This window comes from Zootermopsis nevadensis, unplaced genomic scaffold, assembly GCF_977971745.1.
Source record: "Zootermopsis nevadensis isolate Lab colony 2312 unplaced genomic scaffold, Znev_1.0 Znev_ptg000030l, whole genome shotgun sequence".
Lineage (NCBI taxonomy): Eukaryota > Metazoa > Arthropoda > Insecta > Blattodea > Termopsidae > Zootermopsis > Zootermopsis nevadensis.
In genome coordinates, this window is record NW_028259162.1 from 22946890 (window position 1) to 22952889 (window position 6000).

Here is a 6000-nt window from a genome sequence, read left to right on the forward strand (position 1 = left end):
CACGAGTGAGGCTAACCGAGTCAGGGGTGTGTACGGTCTTGAGTTCCTGCGTGGCTACTCAAGATGGAGGTGGAGGTGATTCCACCTCTCCTCCTCGAGTCGCCCACCAAATTTTTCATGGTTTTGCTGGATGCCTCGTGAGCATTTTCATCTTCGGAAGGATTCTGTATGCTGACACATTGGCGTCCTGTCGCCACAGCAAAGCGATCCGTTAAAATGCGGAAAAACTACGGAATTTGATTGTAATTCACGGTTTTATAAGAGCTCGAAAAAGAACGTGTCGAGGGAACGGTCTCCTTCTAGGGCGGGATCGGCGCAGTTCCCGGATCGATATGCATCACCGCGAGTTCAATCGGCGCAGTGCAAATTGCAGACTTTGCAAAGACAGTGACTGCAGCGGCCGGGAATCGAACCTGGCATCTCCGTACCGCTGAAGATCGAGTGTGAAATGGAGGCGTCCTTTGAATTTGTGGGCGCAGTTCCCTGGAGATGCTGCAGCGAGAAACCGCGGCCAGAATAGGCGCGTTCTCTCAACAGATGGTGCGCCGGTGCGCAGGAGTGGCGGAGGATAACTGGAGCGGCTTCCCACAGAGCGCGCTGCGCTCCCGTCTACGAGTTCCTAAGAAAACGAGTAACTTCCTGTTTCGCATAGTTAGCAGTAGATGTCTCGCATAAGCAGGCAGGCGAGTCCCCTCCTTTCGAAGGACGACTGATAAAAAATAGAGTGACGTCATGGCGTTCTAATATCTTGAAACAGATTTTTTTTCAGATACTGGAAAAACAGGTTGCGTGTTCATCTGTGCGAGAGAATGAAAAAAGTACCACCAACATTTTGGTTCTGCAAACAAACCGGTCGGAGGACTGATTCCATGCAGCGGAGTCCTTCTTGAGAAGCTGAGGATTTCTAAAACTGCTAACCCCAGTTGCCTCGCGATATGAAAAGTATAAATACAACGTCTTCGATCGTGGGTTTCGCCAGTCGTTCTGTGCTGTCTTCATCAAAGGGTGTGTGCCTCGTGCCTCGAAGTGTTTCGGAGAACAGAAGAGCCCGACCGGCCTTCGATCGCGTTCGAGTGCCGACAAGAATCAGCGTCTGCCCGAACCACGGACGACGTGGGCGGCGACAGTGGATTCCTTTGCGCCGCCTGACTGGAACGGATGACCCGACCCGCTCATCTGTCTCTGAGCAAAAGCTGCGACGAATCTTCCGTTCTGAGACCGGCGTCAGAATTTCGCGGCGGCGTGAGTCTTGCGGGTTGGACGCAGAGCGTCGAAACGGACCAAAACTTCGAAGCCATGCGTCCTCGCATTTACCACGATCTTTGGAATGCGACAACACGCCTCACGAGGACAGAATGAACACCCTGGATCTGTCATCTTCCCCCTAAACGTGAAGTCCGTGCGAAAATTATATTTTCAAGACGTCTATTTGAACGGACGACAGAATTCCGAGCTGCACAGTAGCAAGCGTCCCTCCTAATTTCAAAATTATTATAATTTGTCGTTCGCAAGTGGCTTGCTTGTTGAACATCGCCATATTTCAAGTCCTCGTATTTCGGTTTGGTCCAGCATTTTGTTACCAAACAAGAGCTCAGAGCGTACCCAGGATAAAAGCTTTGACCTTGGCACTGCGGACTCCGGTTAGAAATCTGTCACTTGAGTAGTATTTGTTAATATATTTATATACGCCCAGAGAAGAATTAGGTTAGGTTCATCTTTGCCACCAGCAACGGTCCCTGATAATTCAGGTTCAGATTTAAAACAAGAACAGTCGTTAGTTAGTTAGTTAGTTAGCAGACGCGACTTTCGAATAACGAGGCTGTAGTAGCTCACTCTGTGACTCAAAGGGCAGACTGGTACGTCGATTAATGATTCTAAAAGAGTGGCCGGGGCCTGTTAGGAATTATACCGGCATTTTTCTTGGGGGGGGGGGGAGTCTGAGGTAAATCACGTAAACCCTCAGTCATGACAGCCGATTTCCGGTCCGAAATTTGAACCCGGAACCTGCGGATTACGAAGCAGGAGTGCAACGTTCGATTCTTTGTATCTTTCAGTGTCAAGTTCATTTCTGTTTTTGCAATTCGCGTGAACGCCTTCAAGTTCTCGGGAGAAAAGATCTTGACTCGCCGTTCTTCATCAAGTTCCTTGGTTGCTCACAGAGCGGGGGCGGCCAAATACCGAAGACCTTCTGATGTCAGGCGACTGTTACAGGAAATGCACGCGGGCCGAGCCGCGGGTTGAGAACTCCTGTCTCCAGACTCTCTAGTAACAACGAGAAACACGTAATGGGCTTCATGATGCCTACGCTTCGCCAAAAGTACTCAAGGAAGGTGGAACAGGAGCGGATTTCAAAGAAAGGAAAAAGGGAGAGGAAGACTGGGCGTCGTTGTAGCTAGGCAACGGGGAAGCGGGCTATAAAACGGTGGGAGACTTGACACCCGGTCCGCGGTTCGATTACAAGGCGCAATATAGCGGCACAGACCCAATTAAGCGGCCGGTCGGCACTTATTGCCGCCGCCTTTACGATGTTTGTGGAACATGCCCCTGACGCTCCCGTCGGCCCCTGCGCACGGTCACCGAGGACGCGGCGGATGGAGTCCCGGGCGCCAACAGCGCGACCAGAATGCCCACGTCGACTTCCGGGGCCGTGGCGCCCTATTGGCTTCCGCCCGTATTGATCCCAAAACCGGGTCCACGCAGCAAGGGGCCACGTCGATTCCTCGCTCGCCCAAGTCCGGGTGTCAGACGCCGCGCAGAACCGACGCCGCCACGCGGCACTTGGACGCTTCGTGCCCGAGCACGTCGCGTTTTCCAGGAAGCAGGAGACACGCCCCGCCTTGTTTGTGCAACAGCGAATAACGGGTGATGGGAGCCGAGATTAAAAACGCCACTGCCGGCGTCAGCTGCCACGGGGCATTGGATTCTGAAGCACTGAATCCTTTAACGCGTTCCTTGTAGACTGCATGTGCGCCCTCAGAGCTCGTGGCTGATTGGAAGGGCTCATTTTCGCCTCAAGATGAGCGTAGGGCCTCCTTTCGGAGGTTTCGTAGTCTTTAAAACGCGAATTAAGGGCAGTGAGTACATTGGAGACGTCAGTCTGATAGGGTTGGGCGCGTGCCCGGCGTGGCTGTGGCCTACAGCCCGCACGACAATGCAGCAGGTCCGCCAAATGCTCCAGCGACTGAGCCCCGACGACTTTGCTCCTGCCTGCAGCGAGCTGCAAGCTCCGGCCGTTTCAGCGACAGTCTGCCCCGGCCGGTAGCGTATACAAAAGGCACGTGCATTTCGGCTGTTAGGAGGAAGTTGTAGGGTTTGACCCTCAAGTCCTCGTGGCGAGTGCACCTTTGCCTTTACGGCCTGGGAGAGATCTGATGAAGCGCATTTGACTCCTCCCGCACGTCAGTTTGTGTGGCGCGTCTCGGGAACAGGATCGCCGCGACGTGCAGACCCGAGGGAAGGACAGTCTGTCTCTGCGAAGAGTACTGAAGAGGTTTCAGAATGGGGTGCTTACGAAAATAATTGGACCCAAGAGGGACGAAGCTACGTAATGGGAAGTCCCCGTAATTTGTACCGCTCATCAAGTACTCTGTTATAAGGCCTAAACGTTTCGTCGCCATGACCACAGTCGCCTATCCAGTCATCGAAACATATTCTCAGCAAGTTCATAAACCTGTAATATTTTTCTGCGATCAAAGCCTGAGTCTGCTGGGTCCAGCGACTGGTGCACATCTCTGACCGATCGAGCACCAACACCCTCAAGTTCAGTGCGACACCAGGATCAGCCAGGGCGGTTGAGAATTTGTTTGAGCAAAGTTTTGGATAATGGTAACGCAGAGGATCTCTCTTTTAAACACTGCGTATTCTCTCCAATGTCGTTAAATAAACACCGACATCCTGGAGAGAAGTCCTTCAGCCACTCAAGAAAGTCCTCCCCTTTTTATGCAGCCCGCAAGTTCACTGCTGTTGTCAACACAACCCGCCACTGGCCCCTGTCCTGAGCCAGTTCAAACCACTCACGCCCTGTTTCATAACAAACTTATTTTAGTATTGTCGAATCTCTCTTTGCGTCACGTTTTGCTAAAGGCATTTCTCATATCACCCATGCGTGCTAAATGCCATCCCATCTTACCTGACGAGTGGATATTTCGAAGCTCCTCGTCACGTAATGTTCCTTTCCCTCGACTTGGTTCAGTTTCTGAACTTGCCCACGTCTCTGCAGGGTTTATCAGCTATAGGCCTGTTTTGTCCTGCATTCTCGTGACGAGGCGTGAACCCAGTTCTTCGCGTACCTGATTACCGTTATCTGAATATAAGGCGGAGACAGAAAGCTGATACGAAAGTGGGTCTTCAGGAGGCGGGTGTGAACTGGATTTGTCTGTGCACCTCCAGTGCGAGATAGGAAATTTCTTTAGCACCTGAGCGCCTATCGACTTCCCACGGGGGATTTTCATCCCGTAAACTAACTAAAATGTCGAGTTACTTACTGGTTTTCCTTCCGCGGTATTCTAAATAGATGCCCCGGGTTCTAGCCCCGATCCGTCTGTCCAGCAAATTATGGAATATTGCCTTCAAATAGGCCATGGCCGTTTGTTTTCTCAGCCTACAATTTCATGCAGATGAGAACACAGAATATGGAATAAAATTGTGTGTATGTGCCAGATTGACGTTCAAGGGAGAGCGGAGTCCGAGACCTCAAACAGACGGAAACGAGTAGGAATATGAGAGTGAACGCCTAAAAGACACGGCACAGAGTCACGTGGGATGTGTGGCAACAAAGCTCTTGTTGAGTGGGGCAGAGAAACTGGGGAAGTTATCGTTACTCTACTAAAAAACGAGTTTTATTTTAAACGGAAACCCCATAAGTACAGGGTGATTCAAAAGGTTAGGGCCAAACTGGAGGAGCGTATAGAGAGACTCGGAGAGTAGGAATCCACGTCCTCCGAAGTTATCCTGAGTCAGTCGAGGCCATTGGTAGCTTAGTTTTGAATCACACGTATCCCGTCAGATTCTACAGAGGCTCCTGGGTTTGGTTTGGTTTGTAAGATTGCTAATGTTATCGTTGTACATTAATAAAACAAATTAAGCTAATAGGAGAATAGATTATTTCAGCGGAATGTTATCAGACCTCCGTACCTTCAACGGCCTCTACTGACTCAGGATAACTTCGGAGGACGCGGATTCCTACTCTCCGAGTCCCTCTATACGCTCCTCCAGTTTGGCCCTAACCTTTTGAATCACCTGCGACATATCCTCCAATCAAAGTTTCTGCGCCAAAAACTGAGCAACTACAAAACTTGAACCAAATTAAAATAATTTCTGTTTCCTCTGCAACGCCGAAATCTTTTACGCTAGCCTTTGTGAAGCAGATCCTGAGGTCGACGCATGGACCACGGGGGCAAGAAGGCGGCACCTGTAAAAGTGATGGGCCTCAAGGGAAGACGTCACTTGAAGAACTAGGCATAGATGGGCGTACAATATTAGAACAGAGCTTCGAGAAACAAATTTGTGAAGCCGTGGACTGCATTCAGCTGGCTCTGGGCGAAGCCGAATGGCAACGTCGGTAAGTTCTCGCCTGCTCCGTTGCCAGAGGCTGCGGGCAGGACGGACAGGGGCTCGACTTCCCTGGATTGGATAGGAGGACCGCAGCAGCTCTGTTCGTTCGGGTTTCTCTCCGCGCGCTGTGAAAACGCAAAGAGAAACTGTGTCCGTTGTGTAAATACGCAGAGGAATTACTAAGTAGTCCACCTGCTAAAGCCATTTGTCCGCGTTCCGAACGAGTAGGGCGAAGTCATGACGGCAACACAAAAGCCACGGCTCGGCGAGGCTGAGCCTCCCTCCGGGCTGTTTCTGTTTTAATCACGTCGGAGCACTCATTACGTTTTTGTACCAACAAGCAGCCAGGAACGCGGCGCAGCTTTGACCTTGGAGCCCAGGACGTCGGACATTTACAGCGACAGATTCAGATGGCCAGAATTTCTTTGTCTCTCAGTTCGTGCTGTC